The sequence below is a fragment of the Procambarus clarkii genome, chromosome 75 (genome assembly GCF_040958095.1).
Source record: "Procambarus clarkii isolate CNS0578487 chromosome 75, FALCON_Pclarkii_2.0, whole genome shotgun sequence".
NCBI classification, from domain to species: domain Eukaryota; kingdom Metazoa; phylum Arthropoda; class Malacostraca; order Decapoda; family Cambaridae; genus Procambarus; species Procambarus clarkii.
In genome coordinates, this window is record NC_091224.1 from 21,704,358 (window position 1) to 21,730,058 (window position 25,701).

Consider the following 25,701-nt stretch of genomic DNA (forward strand, 5'->3'; position numbering starts at 1 on the left):
GGCCTGGTGCTGGAGAAGCTACTGTGAGTGGTGTCTCCAGAACACCGTAGGACAGGCTTAGGCAGGCTCGTTACGGGTGCCGGGGCGGAGCAACAGCAGCAGGAGCCGGACGCAGAGGCGTGTGTGTGTGAGAGCTGGCAGCTGTTGGAATCACCAGTACGCATGCTGCCGCGTTTCAATGATCACTGAAGCAAGAGCAGCCGGCTCTGGTTGGCCCGCCACCGATCCTGCGCTTGGCCCACCCCGCCCCCATCCTCCCCACGCACGAACGCACGCACACATGCTCGTTCTGGCGACTTCCGTTCGTTTCCTCGAGTTCGTATATTGCCGACATGCGTAAATTTCGATGTTCTGGAAGACGTGTCGACCTGCGTGTCTTCCAGGCTCCGCTGACACCCAGGATCAGAGCCTGGAAGAGCGAGGAGCCTGGAACGCTCGATAGACTGGAATGAATACTTTCCTCTCTTGTGTGTTTCCCATCTCGGTCGAGCCAACAGCGTGAAGCCCCGCCTCCTGTATAATCCCGCCCACTCTCCCTAACCCCGCCCATACTCCCTAACCCCGCCCACTCTCCCTTACCTCGCCTGTAATCCCTAACTCCCGCCCACTTTCACTACCCAAGCCCTCGTTCCATTCCCTATCCTCCAACCTCGTTGACCAAGCGCTCTGTCAGCAGCACCAACGACAAGTACACTGAGATTGCCAGTTGATGGCTGTCAAACCTCGATGTTTTGCGGCAGATGATTTTCAACTTCAACAAAAAACAAAACCCATAAATCTTGATATACGTAATCACGAAGTTATTATTTATTATTAACATCTTTATTGACAAAATTAATTACAATTTTGCCTAATCTGAGGATTTTGATAGTCTTATTAAAGTGAGGATAATGCTGGTATTCACTGTCACGCAGGACAGAGGGTCATACATAAGACAATAGGTCTAAACTGTAGGCTGAAGCACATATATATCATCTTGAGATGATTTCGGGGCTTTAGTGTCCCCGCGGCCCGGTCCTTGACCAGGCCTCCACCCCATGGTTACAATCAATGTTTTAATGTATGGAGTTAGATTGAAAGCTGTGATTCAGTCATTCCTTTCTCTGCAAATAAAGTAAATTAAATAAAAAAGGGTAGAATTTTCATAAGCTTCAACCGTATCGGTAGTTTATATGTTGTTGTTAAAGATTCGCTACCTGGAACAATGTTCCAAGTAGCACGGGCTATGGTGAGCCCGTAATTCGGTAGTTTATAGAATCCATTATTTTTTCAGCTTAAATTACTGCGGACTTGAGTGTCTCTCGTTCCGCGCTTCTCCAACCTGCCCACACCATCGATGCGTCAGTCATTGCTAAATATATGTAATACACAGGGTTACTATAAAGATAATTTACCACATATAAAAGTATCCATCTGAAAGTTCTCGTCGAATGAACATTATTTTGGGTTATTTTGTATAGCGTTTGTTGAAGATTACGTTCAACATTGCCTTTATTTATTGCAAACGTTTATATATATATATATATATATATATATATATATATATATATATATATATATATATATGTCGTACCTAGTAGCCAGAACTCACTTCTCAGCCTACTATGCAAGGCCCGATTTGCCTAATAAGCCAAGTTTTCATGAATTAATATATTTTCTCTATTTTTTTTCTTATGAAATGATAAAGCTACCCATTTCATTGTGTATGAAGTCAATTTTTTTTTATTGGAGTTAAAATTAACGTAGATATATGACCGAACCTAACCAACCCTACCTAACCTAACCTAACCTATCTTAATAGGTTAGGTTAGGTTAGGTGGCCGAAAAAGTTAGGTTAGGTTAGGTTAGGTAGTCGAAAAACAATTAATTCATGAAAACTTGCCTTATTAGGCAAATCGGGCCTTGAATAGTAGGCAGAGAAGTGCGTTCTGGCTACTAGGTACGACATATATATATATATATATATATATATATATATATATATATATATATATATATATATATATATATATATATATATATATATATATATATATGCGAACAAGCCTGAATGGTCCCCAGGACTATATGCAAGTTATATATATATATATATATATATATATATATATATATATATATATATATATATATATATATATATATATATATATATATACACACACACATGCAGGGAGATACAGCTCCAGGAGATACAGTTTGAGGAAATACAGATTCAGAAGATACAGAGACCAGGAGATACAGATTATGTCATTTTGTACATAAGACGATGCACAAACGGATTATTTGCTTTACAGAAGTTAGTACAGCAACAGACGACATCTAAATTGAAGGCGAATTGAGCCGAAAACGCGTTCATCATTCCCTAATTCTTCAAATGTTTTCTTTTTTCAGCAAGGCGAGACTCTCCACATCCTGAAAAATCATCTTGCCAGGTTGAGGGTTTCTAATGCCTCTGTGACCTCTACTGCGACAGATCTTTAGATGCGCACTAGACAGATGTTTAGATGCGCACTAGACAGATGTTTAGATGCGCACTAGACAGATGTTTAGATGCGCACTAGACAGATGTTTAGATGTGCACTAGACAGATGTTTAGATGCGCAATAGACAGATGTTTAGATGCGCACTAGACAGATGTTTAGATGCGCACTAGACAGATGTTTAGATGCGCACTAGACAGATGTTTAGATGCGCACTAGACAGATGTTTAGATGCGCACTAGACAGATGTTTAGATGCGCACTAGACAGATGTTTAGATGCGCACTAGACAGATGTTTAGATGCGCACTAGACAGATGTTTAGATGCGCACTAGACAGATGTTTAGATGTGCACTAGACAGATGTTTAGATGCGCACTAGACAGATGTTTAGATGCGCACTAGACAGATGTTTAGTGCGTCGTTTAGTTGCTTAGGACGAAGGAATTTCTAACGCTTCTTTGATCTCAACTTCGATGGGTCTCTAATGTATTCGTGAAGTACGCTACATCGGTTTTCTAGTGCGAAATTTTTTCAGAACGATATATTTTGAACATTCTAATGCTTTTCTAATTTCTAATGCCTAGAATTTCTAATGAAAATGTTCTAATTTTCTAATTTCTAACGGTTTCTAATGCCCCGGTGATCACAGGATCTCAGGCGCCTGATCGACTCCAATATGCCTGGGATTATGTCAAACCACGAAGGGAGAAGATTAAGACAGGAATTTCCTTAAGTACTTTCGTAATTAATAATACATCTTCAGAAGAATCCTTTTGAAGATGTATTATTAAATACGAAAGTACATAAGGAAATCCCTGTCATAACCCTTCCTTCGTCGTCTGACATTGTCACATTGTTCATCGCGTGTTAGTAGTAGTAGGCATCCATCAGTCTCAGGAGACTATGGAGTTGCGCTCTGGTTGTCGGTCTGGAGTGGCCTCACCAGGGCGCAAAGCCAGGGTAGGTTGATACGGGGGAGAAGCTGTTACCCAGGCAGCAAGATCCCCCCCTTTCCACGGCGCTGAAAGTCTCCAATGGAAAGAAGTATGAAGAAATTTTAGTCTCCGTGGTGTAGTGGTAAGACACTCGCCTGACGTTCCGCGAGCGCAATGTCATGGGTTCGTATCCTGGCCGGGGAGGATTTACTGGGCGCAATTCCTTAACTGTAGCCTCCTCTGTTTAACTCAACAGTAAAATGTGTACTTGGATGAAAAAACGATTCTTCGCGGCAGGGGATCGTATTCCAGGGACCTGCCCGAAACGCTACGCGTACTAGTGGCTGTACAAGAATGTAACAACTCTTGTATATATCTCAAATGTGTGTAAATCGCGTGTTAATTTCTTCACGATTTACACACACATTTCTTCATACTCTTGTTTAGATAGTATTTATAATAACGACGTGGCCCGTCGTGCATATATTGACGTAATGGACGATTAGAAAGTTGAATTTGGACAAACCGGAAAAGATTTTGAATTTATTTTGCTAATAAAACCGAACCTAACCCTCCTAGGCCTAATATACGCTTTCGTAAACCTTATGTAGTACATATATATGCTATAGCTAGGCCTGGGAAGATTTAAGTTTGGTTTTTAGCTATATTTTATCCGGACTCTATAAAGTGAATAGACCAAAATTGTACTATTTGTCCATAAATGTCAATATATGTATGATGGGCCATATAGTTACGAAAAGTAATATTTCAACAGGCGGGTGGGTTGCAATACAACCCGTTCTCGCACTTTCGTATAGTCAATATTGACTTATTAAATACGTGCATAGGTGACATACTAAACATACTAGTTTACCTTGAAAAGCTTCATAGAAAACACCGACCTTACCTAACCTTCTTAGTATGTTAAGATAAGCATCTTATTGCTTCGTTATTACAATTATTACTTAACCTATTATAGGTATAGGTTAAGTAATAATTGTACCTATTATAGGTATAGGTTAAGTAATAATTGTAATTACGAAACAATAAGATGCTTATCTTAACATACTAAGAAGGTTAGGCAAAGGTCGGTGTTTTCTATGAAGCTTTTCAAGGTAAACTAGTATGTTTAGTATGTCACCTATGCACGTATTTAATAAGTCAATATTGACTGTAAGAAAGTGCGAGAACGGGTTGTGCAATATGAGCAGTAACCGCACTGTTCGGCGTGACAATATAAGAAGCATCCTCATTGCAATTATCTCTTAACTGAATAAATTAGATAATGCAAAACTGTATATATAATTTAATGAAAATATTCTAGTGTATCTCATGTTCATTTTTGTTTTGAGTAACCCCTTATAATTTCATTAAAATACTAACACAGAAAATGTACATTAAACTGTCCTATGTGACAATATGAAAATCATCCTCACTGCAATTATCCACCATTTGGTCACCACTTGGTCCGGGAGACATCTCCCGTCACGCAGGGTGCAGTTGCGCCTCCACAGATCTCCAGTATCATCTTTTGATACTGGTAATGGCTCGAAAGGGCCACCACTTACGGGCTATTCATGCCCGTGCCACCTCTTGGGTGGCTTAATCTAATCCATCAATCCATCCTGCAATTATCACTAACTGAATAAATTAGATAATGCAAAACTGTATAATTTAATGAAAATATGAAAATATTCTGGTGTATCCCATGTTTTGCGTTATTTTGGTTTTGAGTCGTCCGGCTTACTCGGCAAGCTTAGAAAAGGATTCTTTCCAATAACGTTTTTCATACCGTTTTGAAACTTTATGAGAATTTCCTGCCCACCTAACCTACCTATCAGAGGACCCTTAGCTTACTGTTGTTGAAAAAAAAATCCCAAATTTATATTCATTTTTTTTTCATTTTCAAATTACGTCCATATTCGGCCATACGGGCAAACGGCCAAAAGCGACGTTCATTTTAAGAGGACATGTTGCAAAAGTAACCATACTAACATAGAAAATGTACTTTAGTGATTAATGGCTCACATATGTATATGACGGGTTCGATTCTAAACGACTGCTCAGTTCATAACCGGCCGTCAGGGACCACGGCAGCATCACCAGCGCGAGTCTCGAACATCCACAGTCAGTACGCTATCAACAACGGCGATTGAAAACAGAACTATATCACTAGCTTCTAGGAAACCATTTTACCTTGTAAATGGAAACAAAAGATCTTGATTATTATTCTTCTCTTAGTTTTTAATTGAATTGATATAAACAGCTAATGCTGTTTTTTTTCTTCTGAATAACTACAGCGTTTTTGTGCCTCTTAACGGAACCTCCAAATCGCAAAGGAACTCATTCCCGCCCTTTATCATGAATAGAAAAGTAAGTATTCTTCATCCTAAACAAATTACAAATTACATTCTGCGGAGAGTTCAGGTCGTTGGACTCTAAACGGTCCAAGAGGTTGGTCACTGTTCCTTTATTCCGTCCTCATATCCCAGCTCCTATCCTGGTCTCATATCCCAGCTCCTATCCTGGTCTCATATCCCAGCTCCTATCCTGTCCTCATATCCCAGCTCCTATCCTGGTCTCATATCCCAGCTCCTATCCTGTCCTCATATCCCAGCTTCTATCCTGTCCTCATATCCCAGTTCCTATCCTGATCTCATATCTCAGCTCCTATCCTGTCCTCATATCCCAGTTCCTATCCTGATCTCATATCTCAGCTCCTATCCTGGTCTCATATCCCAGTTCCTATCCTGTCCTCATATCCCAGCTCCTATCCTGTCCTCATATCCCGCTCCTATCCTGTCCTCATATCCCAGCTCCTATCCTGTCCTCATATCCCAGCTCCTATCCTGGTCTCATATCCCAGCTCCTATCCTGTCCTCATATCCCAGCTCCTATCCTGGTCTCATATCCCAGCTCCTATCCTGGTCTCATATCCCAGCTCCTATCCTGGTCTCATATCCCAGCTCCTATCCTGTCCTCATATCCCAGCTCCTATCCTGTCCTCACATCCCCGCTCCTATCCTGTCCTCATATCCCAGCTCCTATCCTGTCCTCATATCCCAGCTCCTATCCTGTCCTCCTATCCCAGCTCCTATCCTGTTCTCATATCCCAGCTCCCATCCTGTCCTCATATCCCAACTTCTAACCTGTTCTCATATCCCAGCTCCTATCCTGTCCTCATATCCCAGCTCCTATCCTGCCCTCATATCCCAGTTCCTATCCTGTCCTCATATCCCAGCTCCTATCCTGTCCTCATATCCCAGCTCCTATCCTGTCCTCATATCCCAGCTCCTATCCGTCCTCATATCCCAGCTCCTATCCTGCCCTCATATCCCAGTTCCTATCCTGTCCTCATATCCCAGCTCCTATCCTGTCCTCATATCCCAGCTCCTATCCTGTCCTCATATCCCAGCTCCTATCCTGCCCTCATATCCCAGTTCCTATCCTGGTCTCATATCCCAGCTCCTATCCTGTCCTCATATCCCAGCTCCTATCCTGTCCTCATATCCCAGTTCCTATCCTGTCCTCATATCCCAGCTCCTATCCTGTCCTCATATCCCAGCTCCTTGTTTTCATATCCCTTCACAATATATTATAATAATATATGTAATATATTATTATAATATATGGTCCATGTAATAGATCATCTACCACCCTCGTCAATGTAACTTATCTAACCACTCATCAATGTACTTATTCAACCACTCTCATCAATGTACTTATCCAACCACTCTCATCAATGTACTTATCCAACCACTCATCAATGTACTTATTCAACCACTCTCATTAATGTACTTATCCAACCGCTCTCATCAATGCACTTATCCAGCCACTCTCAGTATTGCACTTATTCAACCACTCTCGTCAATGTACTTATTCAACCGCTCTCATTAATGTACTTATTCAACCACTCATCAATGTACTTATCCAGCCACTCATTAATGTACTTATCCAACCACTCATCAATGTACTTATCTAACCACTCATCAATGTACTTATTCAACCGCTCTCATCAATGTACTTATCCAACCACTCTCATCAATGTACTTATCCAACCACTCATCAATGTACTTATTCAACCACTCTCATCAATGTACTTATCCAACCGCTCTCATCAATGTACTTATCCAACCACTCTCATTAATGTACTTATTCAACCACTCTCATTAATGTACTTATCCAACCGCTCTCATCAATGTACTTATCCAACCACTCTCATCAATGTACTTATCCAACCGCTCTCATCAATGTACTTATCTAACCACTCATCAATGTACTTATTCAACCACTCTCATTAATGTACTTATCCAACAGCTCTCATCAATGTACTTATCCATCCACTCTCATTAATGTACTTATTCAACCACTCATCAATGTACTTATCCAACCACTCATTAATGTACTTATCCAACCACTCATCAATGTACTTATCCAACCACTCATCAATGTACTTATCCAACCACTCATCAATGTACTTATTCAACCACTCTCATCAATGTACTTATCCAACCACTCTCATTAATGTACTTATTCAACCACTCATCAATGAACTTATCCAACCACTCATTAATGTACTTATCCAACCACTCTCATTAATGTACTTATCCAACCGCTCTCATCAATGCACTTATCCAACCACTCTCATTAATGTACTTATTCAACCACTCATCAATGTACTTATCCAACCACTCATTAATGTACTTATCCAACCACTCATCAATGTACTTATCCAACCACTCATCAATGTACTTATCCAACCACTCATCAATGTACTTATTCAACCACTCTCATCAATGTACTTATCCAACCACTCATCAATGTGCTTATCCAACCACTCATCAATGTACTTATCCAACCATTCATCAATGTACTTATCCAACCACTCATCATTGTACTTATCCAACCACTCATCAATGTACTTATCCAACCATTCATCAATGTACTTATCCAACCATTCATCAATGTACTTATCCAACCACTCTCATTAATGTACTTATTCAACCACTCTCATTAATGTACTTATCCAACCGCTCTCATCAATGTACTTATCCAACCACTCTCATCAATGTACTTATCCAACCGCTCTCATCAATGTACTTATCTAACCACTCATCAATGTACTTATTCAACCACTCTCATTAATGTACTTATCCAACAGCTCTCATCAATGTACTTATCCATCCACTCTCATTAATGTACTTATTCAACCACTCATCAATGTACTTATCCAACCACTCATTAATGTACTTATCCAACCACTCATCAATGTACTTATCCAACCACTCATCAATGTACTTATCCAGCCACTCATCAATGTACTTATTCAACCACTCTCATCAATGTACTTATCCAACCACTCTCATTAATGTACTTATTCAACCACTCATCAATGAACTTATCCAACCACTCATTAATGTACTTATCCAACCACTCTCATTAATGTACTTATCCAACCGCTCTCATCAATGCACTTATCCAACCACTCTCATTAATGTACTTATTCAACCACTCATCAATGTACTTATCCAACCACTCATTAATGTACTTATCCAACCACTCATCAATGTACTTATCCAACCACTCATCAATGTACTTATCCAACCACTCATCAATGTACTTATTCAACCACTCTCATCAATGTACTTATCCAACCACTCATCAATGTGCTTATCCAACCACTCATCAATGTACTTATCCAACCATTCATCAATGTACTTATCCAACCACTCATCAATGTACTTATCCAACCACTCATCATTGTACTTATCCAACCACTCATCAATGTACTTATCCAACCACTCATCATTCTACTTATCCAACCACTCATCAATGTACTTATTCAACCACTCATCAATGTACTTATTCAACCACTCATCAATGTACTTATCCAACCACTCATCAATGTACTTATTCAACCACTCATCAATATACTTATTCAACCGGCAAGACATGTATGTAACATGTCCTCTTCACGATTTATTGTGAAGGGAACTTTAGTGAAATCCGATTTATAGTGAACATGTCACGAACATGTCACACACCCGCCAGACATGTAACATGTCTGGCAGGTGTGTGACATGTCTGGGATGACATCTGCTTCCATTGGCAGGTGTTCAAAAGCACTAGCACCGGCAACCTGTTAATCTTGTGGTTAGTAACACGTTGTTGCTAATTACATCTCTCTAAAGACGAAATATTATATATATATATATATATATATATATATATATATATATATATATATATATATATATATATATATATATATATATATATATATATATTAGTATATTTTGGTAGCAGTCTTTCCTGTAGACATATATTATTAAATATGACCGAAAAAGTAAGATCTTACTTTTTCGGTCATATTTAATAATATATATATATATATATATATATATATATATATATATATATATATATATATATATATATATATATATATATATATATGTCGTACCTAGTAGCCAGAACGCACTTCTCAGCCTACTATGCAAGGCCCGATTTGCTTAATAAGCCAAGTTTTCAGGAATTAATGTTTTTTCGACTACCTAACCTACCTAACCTAACCTAACCTCCTAACCTAACTTTTTCGGCTACCTAACCTAACCTAACCTATAAAGATAGGTTAGGTTAGGTTAGGTTAGGTAGGGTTGGTTAGGTTCTGGTCATATATCTACGTTAATTTTAATTCCAATAAAATAAAATTGACCTCATACATAATGAAATGGGTAGCTTTATCATTTCATAAGAAAAAAATTTGAGAAAATATATAAATTCAGGAAAACTTGGCTTATTAGGCAAATCGGGCCTTGCATAGTAGGCTGAGAAGTGCGTTCTGGCTACTAGGTACGACATATATATATATAAAAGTTTGTGAGGGTACCACCTCTGGTGCCAATGTGGGGACCCATAGCCTCGGAGAAGAAAATAAAAAGTATTCAGAGGAGACCTTGTGGTTTCTCACTGAACACTAATATTATCTTCTCCTACCACCCCTATTCTTTTGTATGTACACATATATATTTATGTGTATATATATATATATATATATATATATATATATATATATATATATATATATATATATATATATATATATATATATATATATAAGTCGTACCTAGTAGCCAGAACGCACTTCTCGGCCTACTATGCAAGGCCCGATTTACCTAATAAGCCAAGTTTTCCTGAAATAATATATTTTCTCTAATTTTTTTCTTATAAAATGATAAAGCTACCCATTTCATTATATATGAGGTCAATTTTTTTTATTGGAGTTAAAATTAACGCAGATATATGACCGAACCTAACCAACCCTACCTAACCTAACCTAACCTATCTTTATAGGTTAGGTTAGGTTAGGTAGCCGAAAAAGTTAGGTTAGGTAGGTTCGGTAGTCGAAAAACAATTAATTCATGAAAACTTGGCTTATTAGGTAAATCGGGCCTTGCATAGTAGGCCGAGTACGACGTTCTATATATATATATATATATATATATATATATATATATATATATATATATGACAATGTCAGACCACGGAGGAAAATGAAACAGGAATTTCCTTAAGTACTTTCGTATATTAAATACATCTTCAGAAGGAATGAATTCCTTCCTTCTGAAGATGTATTTAATATACGAAAGTACTTAAGGAAATTCCTGTTTCATTTTCCTCCGTGGTCTGACATTGTCACATTCTTAATCACGTGTTTATTTTCGTGATATATACACACACACACACACATATATATATATATATATATATATATATATATATATATATATATATATATATATATATATATATATATATATATATATATATATATATATATATATATTTTTTTTTTTTTTTTACGGCATCAGAAATTGGAAGTCAACTAATTATAGACATTAGTTCCCATGACGGCTCTGAAAGGCGAAACCACCAATATGATGTAGGTGGATCTTTTGGAAATATTACATATATTTGTCTATGTAACCACACGGTCCTGGACTAAATTATATATATCTTGTTTCTATACACCGAGAAATATTTTTGTTTATGGTTTTGGACTTTAAAGCCCATCAATCTTATGAGGATTATTATGACCAACTCACTCGCTTACTGATGAACCAGTAAGTATTTACATTAGTCGTGAACATTGTCTAGATTCACGACCAAAGATCACATTCACTCCAGAAAGAAATCTACCACTTAAGGGCTATTCATACCCTTGCCACCTCTTGAGTGGCATAATCCTCATCTTGAGACATCGTTATCATCAATTAATCGGTTATCTAGGCAAGTTACAGCCTCGTTCTTGTGCCAGGTACGTCTTCTTGAGGTTATCTTGAGATGATTTCGGGGCTTTTTTAGTGTCCCCGCGGCCCGGTCCTTGACCAGGCCTCCACCCCCAGGAAGCAGCCCGTGACAGCTAACTCCCAGGTACCTATTTACTGCTAGGTAACAGAGGCATAGGGTGAAAGAAACTCTACCCATCGTTTCTCGCTGGCGCCCGGGATCGAACCCGGGACCACAGGATCACAAGTCCAGTGTGCTGTCCGCTCGGCCGACCAGCTCCCCCACTACGTCCACTACGGGCTCACCATAGTCCGTGCTACTTGCAACGTTTTGTTCTGAGTAGCTGAATCTAAAACAACATTGTCTAGGACTAATGTAATCAGTGTGTATATACATTAAGAAGCGAGGTATTGGTATTCATCTCTATGTATAAAAACCTCAGAATGTGGTACATATTCTATGTATATATTCCTTGCTGACTCCTATCCAACTTATTGTTGTTTAAGATCCAAGTAGCACGGGCTATGGTGAGCCCATTGTGGACTATCTGGCAAACGTGTTCTAATGTAAGGATGTCGTCAAATCCCACTACAATGTTCTTATGTTATGTTATGAACACACTTTTCTTTATATAATTACTGTTTATAAAAGCCCCTTTTGTTTCATATTTCCTATACGGTAAAAAGCGTTGACAAGTAATAATGTCCACCTATAACTCAGATCGTATGGCTGGCAGCGCTGAGCATGCTGGGAATTGTTGTCTACTGTCTTGTCTGGGAGCCCGTCCACTTGCAGCCATACAATGTATTCAAGTATCTGTAAGTATCCGCCAAGGTAGACGGGCTCACCATAGCCCGTGCTACTTGGAACTTTTTGTTCCAAGTAGCGAATCTTAAACAACAAACAACGCCAAGGTACTTCAAATACATTTTTTTCCTCTGAGATGTTTTTCTTCAGATTTTTTTAAAGACGCTTTACTCCATATACTTGAATTGTTGTCTTCTGAGACGCCTTCTTGAAAGACACTTTACTGGAAACACAAACCGAAACTGTCTCTATTTTCCGCTTCTTACAACTTGGAATAAAGTTGTTACATCTTGGCTTAACGTGTTTATGACGTATTAGAACGTTGTTACAACTTGCTATATTGGTTATTATAACTGGTTAGGAGGTGTTCAAACTTGTTCGAACGTTGTACCAACGTCGTAGTTTCGGTGTGTGTTTGGCGGGTTTTCTCCAGATATTTTATCTTCAAAGACCTTTTTCTTCTCATCAGTGAACCCGAGCCTAAGCTCCTTCCCGGGGACTCTAACCTTCCATACCAGGATACCAAGAACATAGCCTCGACACCTGAGGACCTGTTCACAGATGACCCGATGAACACCTCTCAACTGGGTCCTTCTGATCCTCCACTCAAAAAGATTTTGTTCTGGAATGAAGTAAGTGAAACGTTCCTGTTATTCAGAACATTTGCTAATCATTTACCACGAACTTCAGAATTCATAGAGAAGGATATGATGGAATATTTATTAAAATACGTTGTATATAAGTTTCAAAATATTTGACGTGTCTTGGCACTGGTTCGAGGAGAGTAGGGACCCCTCGACCTCGAAGATTTGATTGATGCTGTTGTTTATTGTACACCCCATACTCATCATGTGAGCGGTAGCGCAAAAAGGATTACGAAGAAAACGATAAGGATCATCCGGGGGAGCCTTGTGGAACACCCACGTACACTTGACATATTGTCTTCTACCACCCCCTATATTTTTTGTATTTTATCACTTTATTTAAAACTTTATCACACAAAAAAGGGTTACATGCAAGGTACAACGCTACTTGTCAAAAGCTGTCGAGTTCCTTCAGCTCCTCAGATGGCGGCCAAGAACCATAGATGCAGTGTGAATTTCCTCTCTGGATTGTCACACTAAGGCGCTGAAAGAAGAAACTGGCGGCTCTAGGGTCTCCAGTTGTTTCAATTAGCTTAGAACCCCAACTCCTTCAAAAAACTAGCAGCACTTTTACCCCAGGCACCAAGTGTCTCTTGAGACAATGGGGGACAAAATTGTAGTTGTGATTCAAATCTCTATATTTACGAGACTTGGCTGCTTCCCGGTGATTGGCAGCTTACATATAATATAATATAATATAATATATATATATATATATATATATATATATATATATATATATATATACATATATATATACATATATATATATATATATATATATATATATATATATATATATATATATATTCTTGTCTTGTCCTTACTCTCATGGTGGGTAGAGTAAATAGTTCCGTGATTTGGGTGTTCATGGTAGGTCGCTCTATTATATATATATATATATATATATATATATATATATATATATATATATATATATATATAAACAAACTGAAAACTCACTTCTGGGGTGTGAGTTTTCAGTTGCATATACTCCTGGGGACCATTCAGGCTTGTTCGCATATATATATATATATATATATATATATATATATATATATATATATATATATATATATATATATATATATATATATATATATATAAGCTGCCATAATATAATATATATCACTAAGTACTTTGTGCATACGCAGGTTTTCGGAGATAGGTCATTTAATTTCGGATTTGGTCGGGAGCCGTTCCTGCGGGCCGGGTGTCGGGTCAACACCTGTACGACCACAGCACTCCGATCCAAGTTCCCACTCAAGGATATTGACGCTGTTCTGTGGCACCCGAGGTCCGAAGACCAGTCTCTTCCTTCAGAGCGGTGAGAGACTTTATAATGTTGACCAGACCACACACTAGAAGGTGAAGGGGGCGACGACGTTTCGGCCCGTCCTGGACCCTTCTCAAGTCGATTGGGAGAATGGTCCAGGACGGACCGATTGATTTGTTGCCGCCAAAGGCGGCTAGTTTATTGTGCACCCCATACTCATCCTGTGAGCGGTAGCGCAAAAGCATTACAGAGGGCACATAAGGTCTTTATCAGACCTCATCTTAGATTATTACATAAACAATTTCATCTATCCTTCACACCTTATAGTTACAATGTCAGCTAGTTACAGAGAAAGTGCTATTACAAGAGCTACATATTTACAGTAAGGACGACGACGTTTCAGTCCGTCCTGGACCCTTCTCAAGTCGATTGGGAGAATGGTCCAGGACGGACCGAAACGTCGTCGTCGTCGTCCCTTCACTTTCTAGTGTGTGGTCTGGTCAACAGACTTCAGCCACGTTATTGTGACTCATCGCCTGCACTTTATAATGTGTTCTAGAGGTGCTCATTAGCTCAAGCGTCTTTAAATATATCACAAAAGGTTGTGAGCATAAAATATCCAATTTATTTAATAGCCAGCGCTGTTTTAAGGGGGATACCATCGTATATGTAATGCCATGATACCCAATGTTCTATAAGTGGTTGATTTTGTGAGTTGATCTTTCTATTTTTTTTAAATATTTTTATACATTTTTATTTTTATTTTTTGCCAGGTTTGCCCACACCCGCTACGTCTTTTGGACTATGGAGTGCCCTTCACATGTGTACATCAATACTGATAACTTCTACAATGTCTTCAACTGGACTTTCACCTACAGGCTTGATTCGGATATTCCAAACCCGTACGTGCATGTGTGACTTGTTTCTTCTGAAATAAGCTATTAATCCCCGAAGGAACGAAGAATCCTAGGTTGGCATAGATTGTGGCAGCTATGAAGTAAAGTGTACATACAGTGAGCAAATATTAGTGACTATATTACAATAGTGTTGCATTGGCCTTGACCTATATATATAGAAAAGATCAGGAGTGGTGTAGAAGGAGCGAAGATTTTGACTTGGTGTTGGTTTATGGTTTTGGCGGAAAGGTGAGGTAAGGAGAGAGAGAGAGAGAGAGAGAGAGAGAGAGAGAGAGAGAGAGAGAGAGAGAGAGAGAGAGAGAGAGAGAGAGAGAGAGAGAGAGAGAGAGAGAGAGAGAGAGAGAGCGTGCCAGGACTTGACCTAGCTGCCGAATATTTCGTTTACAGCAGGCACATTTACACCTTAATAACTCCCATAATCCCTTCTCATTTGATTTCTAGCTCTGTCCATATACAAATAAAATGTCACTGAAGCATCATAACGCCTAAATTAATGAGTTTCATATCAGCATGACCAGCTACATAATAAATAACATTACAAAACATAAAGCTTAAACTGTTTACGGGAAAATCAAACTGAAGAATTAACCTTTAAATCACGCACAAACACGGCTGCTTCAGGTTACAATCCGCGGTATTGAATGTAACCACAACCACATCGTCGGCAGGTACGGCAGAGTGTAGCGGCGCCGGAAGCCGTTGTTACCAAGTTACCGGAACTACGCGGTCGGTAAGAGCAAGCTGGCAGCCTGGGCCGTCTCTCACTGTGAAACCAATGGCGGGAGAAGACAGTAAGCTGCCGTTGTTGTTATTTTAGATTTAGCTACTCAGAAGGAAATGTCCTTGTAGCACGGACTATAGTGAGCCTGCAAGTCAGCTGCCTTAACTCTTTAATGTATATACAAAATGTGCAGTTCTTTTTTCTCTTTATTCTAGTTGTATAGTCACTGAGAGTTTACTTTAATTCAGGTTATATGTTGAGAGCTAAAGTATACTCGCTGGTTGACCAGATAACCAATAATATATATATATATATATATATATATATATATATATATATATATATATATATATATATATATATATATATATGTCGTACCTAGTAGCCAGAACACACTTCTCAGCCTACTATGCAAGGCCCGATTTGCCTAATAAGCCAAGTTTTCATTAATTAATATATTTTCTCTAATTTTTTTCTTATGAAATGATAAAGCTACCCATTTCATTATGTATGAGGTCAATTTTTTTTTATTGGAGTTAAAATTAACATAGATATATGACCGCACCTAACCAGCCCTACCTAACCTAACCTAACCTATCTTAATAGGTTAGGTTAGGTTAGATGGCCGAAAAAGTTAGGTTAGGTAGGTTAGGTAGTCGAAAAACAATTAATTCATGAAAACTTGGCTTATTAGGCAAATCGGGCCATGCATAGTAGGCAGAAAAGTGCGTTCTGGCTACTAGGAATGATATATATATATATATATATATATATATATATATATATATATATATATATATATATATATATATATATATATATATATATATATGTCGTTCCTAGTAGCCAGAACGCCACGCCACTTCCCCCACGCACACACGTGGCGAGGGGGAAGAGGGGGGGGGAGTGCTTCATGAGCCTACCTGCAGGCTATATGTTCCCCAATTGGAATTCATTATATCCATAGCATTGCCTCATGACTATTTCTCTTGAAGCCTGGTCGAAACGTTGAGAAAATGGCTCCAGATCGACCAATACGGCGACTGCGGACCCCTAAAGTGCGCAACGAATTTTCAGAATCCGAGCAACTGTCACGCTATGCTCTCCTCGGATTACAAGTTCTACTTCGCCTTCGAGAACTCGCTGTGTAAAGATTATGTCACAGAGAAGTTCTTCAATGTGTTAAGGTATATATACTAAAGTCACTCAATGTCTGTACTTTGAAGAACATTTCATAATAGAGAAAATGTATTGATGTTTGGGACAGACTGCTGTATATGTGAGGTTTTTTTTTTAGTCAATGTAACTGAGTAATTAATGTGTTCTTTAATTTAAGCTTAACCAAATCACACTATTCTTGAAGTGTTACACCATTTGATTTGTGAAAATCAAAACCAATTAGTGCATAATATATTACAGACTTGTATAAAATATATTTATACTTGTATATATTTGAATATATTTATACTTGTATAAAACGTGGGAAATTTCTCCCTGTGTGTCGTACGCTGGACGGTGTTAGATAGTGTCAGGTAGGCTGGACATGGTGTCTGCAGTAACATATGGTATCTAAGAGGTCAGGTCTACGGGCTCGCCATAGCCCGTGGTACTTGGTACTTTTTGTTCCAGGTAGCGAATCTTAAACAACAACAACATACCGCAAAGATCCGATTCCATGCCTCCATTGCCTAGTCTGGTCATAACGATTCAATGCCCTGCAGCTGGGTCTAGATCTGGCACTTTACTTCATACTGAAAACCCTTTACCTCATGGGCTGGACGGTAGAGCGACGGTCTCGCGTCATGCAGGTCGGCGTTCAATCCCCGACAGTCCAAGTGGTTGGGCACCATTCCTTCCCCTCGTCCCATCCCAAATCCTTATCCTGACCCCTTCCCAGTGCTATATAGTCGTAATGACTTGGTGCTTTCCCCCTGACAGTTCCCTTCACCCCCACTAATTCTTCCCCTATCCCCACTTCCACGCTCACCCACTAGGGTATCTTGATCTATATTTAATGCATCCATTCCGGTAGGTTGATTACGGGCTATTCATGCCCGTGCCACCTTTTGGGTGGCTTAATCTTCATCAATCAATCGGCAGGTTGAACATAGTTCCTGTCGTCTACGGGTTTGGTAATTACTCAGTTCAGGCGCCGCCTCACTCCTACATTGACGCTCTCAGCTTCCCCACGGCCAAGGCGCTGGCCGACTACCTCATCTACCTCAACAACAACGACACCGCCTACAATGAGTACTTCAGGCAAGTACTAATTCGGTAGTGTCTTATTACGGGCTATTCATGCCCGTGCCACCTCTTGGGTGGCTTAATCTTTATCAATCAATCGGCAGTGTCAGGATGCTACCTCTCCTGACACTGTCCTGTGTTGGGTTTGAGACCTATCAGCCTCTGGACTGGAGGGTTATTCATCAACCCGTTCTCGCACTTTCGTACAGTCAATATTGACTTATTAAATAAGTGTATATGTGACATACTAATTTATTGTGAATATTTTAGTTTACCTTGAAAAGATTCACAGAAAACACCGACCATACCTAACCTTCTTAGTATGTTAAGATAAGCATCTTCTTGTTTCGTAATTACAATTATTACTTAACCTATACCTATAATAGGTTAAGTAATAATTGTAATTACGAAGCAATAAGATGCTTATCTTAACATACTAAGAAGGTTAGGTAAGGTCGGTGTTTTCTATGAAGCTTTTCAAGGTAAACTAAAATATTCACAATAAATTAGTATGTCACATATACACTTATTTAATAAGTCAATATTGACTGTACGAAAGTGCGAGAGCGGGTTGTATTCATTGATTTAATTACATATATTTGCAAGAAAGTACAATAGGTTGTGAAGCGTTTCTGGTCACCGTAGTTGCGTTACTGACCAACCAGCAGGTATACTGTAGTCCTAAACATAATCTAGGACTAAAGTATACTCTCAGCGCATATACACTAAGAAGTAGGTTACACCTCTCTGTGTACACCTCATACCATGCATTGTCAGAAACTTTAATTACCAATGATCTCAACCAGCGTTGTGCAGATCATCAAAAAGTAATTTCATGTTTAAGATTACATGAGAGTATAATACTTCCTTCCATTATATATGGAAGAAACTGTCATATATATATATATGTATATATGTATATATATATATATATATATATATATATATATATATATATATATATATATATATATATATGTATATATATGTATATATATATATATATATATATATATATATATATATATATATATATATATATATATATGTATATATATGTATATATATATATATATATATATATATATATATATATATATATATATATATATTATATATATATATATATATATACGCAACTTTAGAACACTTTCCCGCCAGGAGATTCGAACCCTAGCCAGCACAGAAGCCTTACAGCAACTGGCATAACTGGTACGCCTTTTAACCCACTGCACCAAACTCAGACCCTTAAAAGAGATGGTAACTTTCGGGGTATTTAAATCCCCCAAAGATCACCACCTCCCAAGGGCAACTAGAGCTAGTGAGGGGTCACTCACGTTCTTTCACCAAATTCCTGTTAATATGTGCATTAAGCATAGACACCGTTGACACAGCCAGTACTCTAGACCCCTACACCATGACAAGATCTTTAAAACGAGATGGAAAATTGTGGGTATTTACCCAACCTCAATTTCCCAACGACACCAGCCGTGATAAGAAATCAGAATTCGGACCAGACCACACACTAGAAGGTGAAGGGACGACGACGTTTCGGTCCGTCCTGGACCATTCACAAGTCGATTGTCTCACAATCGACTTGAGAATGGTCCAGGACGGACCGAAACGTCGTCGTCCCTTCACCTTCTAGTGTGTGGTCTGGTCAACTTACTTTAGCCACGTTATTGTGACTCATCGCCTGCAAATCAGAATTCATTTTCACGCGCGGGCGTGTGTGCGTGCGTGTCCGTATGCGTGCGTGTCCGTATGCGTGTGTGTGCGTGCGAGTCCGTAAGCATGCATGTGTGTGAGACAAAGATATTTTCACATACAGCCGAACAATTTAATTTGTCTTCTCTCCTCAGGTGGAAGAGGTTTCATTACCTTCCAATTACCTGGGTAAACATGGCCACGTCGTACTGCGACCTGTGTGAGCGACTCCATACCGACACCACCACCAAAATGCACAATCTCACGGAGTGGTTCATTGAAGGCTCCCACTGTAAGACTCCCGACGACCGCACCATAAACCAATTCATCATGGGGCACGAGTCATAAGTCATCAATGAGTGCACTTGCACAACCCACTCTAATCTTCTTATATGTACGTAAATAAATAAATACAAATAAATAAAAGTCACAAGGTTCGGTTCATTATCACTATTTGACAAGTGTCTAATGTGTATATTGACCATATACATTCTAGCATAGGAATGAGTCAAACACTCGTAAATTGACATGAAAATCTTGGTATACAGATACGCATACGCATGATATACTTTATCATACGTATGTGTATTTATCATGCGTATGTGTGTATTTATCATACGTATGTGTATTTATCATGCGTATGTGTGTACACACAAATATTAGTGTATACACACGTTCGTGGATATACGGATAACTCAAAAAAAAACTCTTTCAATACCTTGACCCATGTGAAAGAGATAGTATTATGATTATCTATGTATTTACATTGAAAAAAAGCTGCAACTGAATGATCCATCCAGAGTGTGTTAATAACATTTGCTTCAATATCGGCGATTTAGCGAGTTTAAACTATTGCCGGTTTGGACGGCTTCTGTCCAAATGGCAATATGTGCAAAAATGCCATTTAACGTCACACTTTTTCCCGACCTAGGAAAAGGTGGCTTCGATAGGTAAGACGAGTTTGTGCGCATCTGGTTATACGGAACCACACACACTAGAAGGTGAAGGGACGACGACGTTTCGGTCCGTCCTGGACCATTCTCAAGTCGATTGTGAGATTTGCAGGTCAAGTCACAATCACAAGTCAAGTCACAATCGACTTGAGAATGGTCCAGGACGGACCGAAACGTCGTCGTCCCTTCACCTTCTAGTGTGTGGTCTGGTCAACATACTTTAGCCACGTTATTGTGACTCATCGCCTGCATATACAAAACCACTTAAGTTTAGACGGTTAAATAGTGCGAAAGGACTGGACTATTAAATCAATCTTCTAAATACATTTATTCATAACTGAACAAAATATGAGTAGCTTTTTTCAATCATAAAATAACTTCAGTGAAATTCCGAAATTATTGTAACAAGTTAATATATCAATTTGGCTTTTAGGAATCTTGATATCGTAAAAAATATCTTTGATCAAAAATTCCCCGAATAATTGTAATGGTTGTGAGTTTAAAATTTCACACAAAAGGTTGTAATACGCTTTATGTTGGTCAAACTAACAAACATCTTGACCAATGAGCAAAAATATACCATAAGGAAACTTCAAGAGTAAAATGTAATTGTTTGTCCACTTAGGAGATTGGCTCTCGTTATCTTGAGGTTATCTTGAGATGATTTCGGGGCTTTAGTGTCCCCGCGGCCCGGTCCTCGACTAGGCCTCCACCCCCAGGAAGCAGCCCGTGACAGCTGACTAACTCCCAGGTACCTATTTACTGCTAGGTAACAAGGGCATTCAGGGTGAAAGAAACATTGCCCATTTGTTTCTGCCTCGTGCGGGAATCGAACCTGCGCCTCAGAATTACGAGTCCCTGCGCGCTATCCACCAGGCTACGAGGCCCCCGAAAATCAGGATCAGGAACTGTCGAACCCATTGTTGATGTGACGACTTATATTGAATTTTGTAACTAGCTCATCAAGATTGTAACTTGCTTAGCTAAGTGAATTGTGGGGTTCAGTCCCTGAGCCCATTATGTGCCTCTGTAACCCTTTCCACTACCGCCCACAAGATGGGTACTGGGGTGCATAATAAATGAACTAAACTAACTAACTGTTGAGGGCTTCAGGGCTAACAACACTGCAAATCAATCATGTAACCCGTCCTCGACTCAAGTCCATTACATCCAGCGGTCGACCCCACAGACGCATTCATAAATTTTAACATGCTGTTCATTCAAAACGGGAATTTTTTCAAGTATAAATTAATATTATAATATATTAGCATATTGTGTATATATAGGCATAGGTTAGGTTAGGTTCAGGTGTTTAGGTTCTGTTGGCGATTATTTGTATTTGTAGTACGTGGGTGAAGCATTTATAGCGTTGTGGTTCGAACAAAATTCGTCAGTGAAGCACTTGTTCCGGATATGTTCGAACGTCAGCAGTTGTGAGTCGTGTGTAAACCGCTTTTCATTCATAAACAGGGGGTTTGGCGGGTGCATGGAATCACTTTTGGATCTTTGTTTGGAGGACGGGCTGGGGCTCACCATAGCCCGTGCTACTTGAAACTTTGTTCCAGGTAGCGAATCTTAAACAACAGCCAACTGAACTTAAAACACCTAACTCAACCTACGCCTAACAATACATAGAACTTTAATATAAAATAATATAATTTATATCTGAGAATAAACTTATTTTTAATACACAATATCTAAAAATTGACGCATGCGTCTTGGGGAGGATGACCGCTGCTTTAACGAGCCTGGACCGAGGACGTTCGCAGACGTGCTTCATTGGAAACAAATCTAAATGCATTCCCGCTGATGGAAAAATCTTTTCCCTTATAGTCTGGTTCAGATGTCACAAGTGCAGGGTACTAAAGGTGCCACATGTGTGTGTGTGTGTGTGTGTGTGTGTGTGTAGTTACCTAAGTGTAGTTACAGGATGAGAGCTACGCTCGTGCTGTCCCGTCTTCCCAGTACTCTTTGTCGTATAACACTTTGAAACTACTGAAACTACTACTGGTGTGTATGTGTGTGTGTGTGTGTGTGTGTGTGTGTGTGTGTGTGTGTGGCTCTACAGATGCATCAGTCATATGCCACTTTTCGACAACTTCGAGAGGTCTATGATTGATTGATAGTGACAGATTGCGGAGCACTTGATGTGGCTCCGTTGCGGCTATACATCACTAATACAGATTAAATACAAATTAAATAAAACTTAATGCATTAAAAGCTCAAATTATGAAATAATTTGAGTTATATCATAATACTTGTATCATAATACTGATACAAGTCAGCAAACTAATTTTCAGTGTAACTATAGAAATGCATTTTAAAAATGATTTGAACTAAATCTGCTGAAGGATATTTCAGTCTCTTCAATACACGACTGAAGCCTCTCAACCTCGTCTATGGTCGGCTGATGTCTGCATGACAAATGCATATTACTAGTTCATCACATAAATTGATTAGTTCAGAGATCATTACACACAGAGATCACACTAACGTGATGCAACAAATGAACAAATCCACAAATTTTACCCTGTCGTAGCTCAGTCGATTAAGGCAGTGTCTGGGATGCTCCCGGACGCAGGTTCGAATCCTCGTCACGGCCCTTGTGGAGATCATTGCAGTTCAGTGCCACAACTCTGTATGTGATTGTAATCATTCTTCTATCATTTTCCCATAGGATCGGTATGGGGTCCGCAGTAAACGTATTAAAATTAAATCATTTACTGATAAGGTAGGTATTACGGGCTCTCCATAGCCCATGCTACTTGGATTTTTTTGTTCCAGGTAGCAATTCTTTAACAACAACATGCAGGTATAAAAAGGTATTTATTTTTATTAATTTATTTATAAATTATAAAAATTTTAAGGTATTTTATATTATTTATAAATTTTAAGGTATAAAAAAGCTACGGGATCGCCATAGCCCGTGCTACTTGGAACTTTTTGTTCCAAGTAGCGAATCATAAACAGCATGATAAGGTATCATCAAGTGCTCAGGTGCGTACTAAAATAAACCCAATCACAGATATTCATAAATTATCGAATATCATATGATATTCATATTCATCGACATGTATTACCAGGGGCTCAAACCTCCCTGGAATACATTGTACCATAACTACCTAACCAGCGAATGGCTATAAAGTTTGGTTAGTCCTGGAGCTTGTTAACTACAGTTACCTTGCTCCATGACTAACCAATCCCCGGCAACTCTCGTGGTGCAGCCGCAGTAGGATCACTAAGGGATACCACAACAAATCCTACAAGGGCCGTGACGAGGATTCGAACCTGCGTCCGGGAGCATTCCAGACGTCGAATTCTCGTCACAGGCCCTTGTGGATTTGCTCATTTGATGCATCACGTTAGTGTGATCTGTGTGTGTGAGATACCACAACAGCTTACTAAATCAATAAACATAGTCTTGAACATCATTCAAAGTTGAATTAAACTAATTGTATTTGACATTGATAAGAATGTATACATCCTTGATCTTAAGGGTACTGAACAAATCTTAATCTTGATCTTAAGTGTACTTTAAGGGTACTTAAGGGAGCCGGTCGGCCGAGCGGACAGCACACTGGACTTGTGATCCTGTGGTCCCGGGTTCGATCCCGGGCGCCGGCGAGAAACAATGGGCAGAGTTTCTTTCAAATTATGCCCCTGTTACCTAGCAGTAAAATAGGTACCTGGGTGTTAGCCAGCTGTCACGGGCTGCTTCCTGGGGAGTGGTGGCCTGGTCGAGGACCGGGCCGCTGGGACACTAAAAAGCACCGAAATCATCTCAAGATAACCTACTGAGACGGTTCAGTATCGCTTAAGGCCTATCAACCTCTGGAGGGGTTATTTAAGCCAATCATATTTCTACTGATCGACCAGCAAATATAAATTATAAACCCTGAACCTAGTCCAGGACACAAGTAAACTCTCGGTGTATTTAGTCCAGGACACAAGTAAACTCTCGGTGTATTTAGTCCAGGACACAAGTAAACTCTCGGTGTATTTATTCCAAGATGAATGGTACGCCTCTCGCAGGTGTTCAGTGAGGATCCACAAGGTTTTCTCTGAGTACTCTATTTTCTTCTCCGAGGCTATGGGTCCCTACAATTGCTCCAGAGGTGGTACCCCTTTTAGGTAAAAAAAAACTATATATATATATATATATATATATATATATATATATATATATATATATATATATATATATATATATATATATATATATGCGAACAAGCCTGAATGGTCCCCAGGACAATATGCAACTGAAAACTCACACCCCAGAAGTGACTCGAACCCATACTCCCAGGAGCAACGCAACTGGTATGTACAAGACTGCGGCTGCACCACGAGAGTTGCCGGGGATTGGTTAGTCATGGAGCAAGGTAACTGTAGTTAACAAGCTCCAGGACTAACCAAACTTTAAAGCCATTCGCTGGTTAGGTAGTTATGGTACAATGTATTCCAGGGAGGTTTGAGCCCCTGGTAATACATGTCGATGAATATGAATATCATATGATATTCGATAATTTATGAATATCTGTATATATATATATATATATATATATATATATATATATATATATATATATATATATATATATATATATATATATATACAGACGAAAATATACTTGCGGGTATATTACGTAAGCTGTTGTTGTTGTTGTTGTTAAAGATTTAGCTGCTCAGGACGAAGTGTCCATGTAGCACGGGCTATGGTGAGCCCGTAA

At 39.0% G+C, this 25,701-nt stretch overlaps 1 pseudogene; it reads left to right on the forward strand.

Annotated features, from left to right (window-relative positions):
* LOC138357051 (alpha-(1,3)-fucosyltransferase C-like) overlaps positions 1-20,369 on the forward strand; it is a 52,423-nt pseudogene extending 32,054 nt beyond the window's left edge.
* Positions 20,370-25,701: the final 5,332 nt, after the last annotated feature.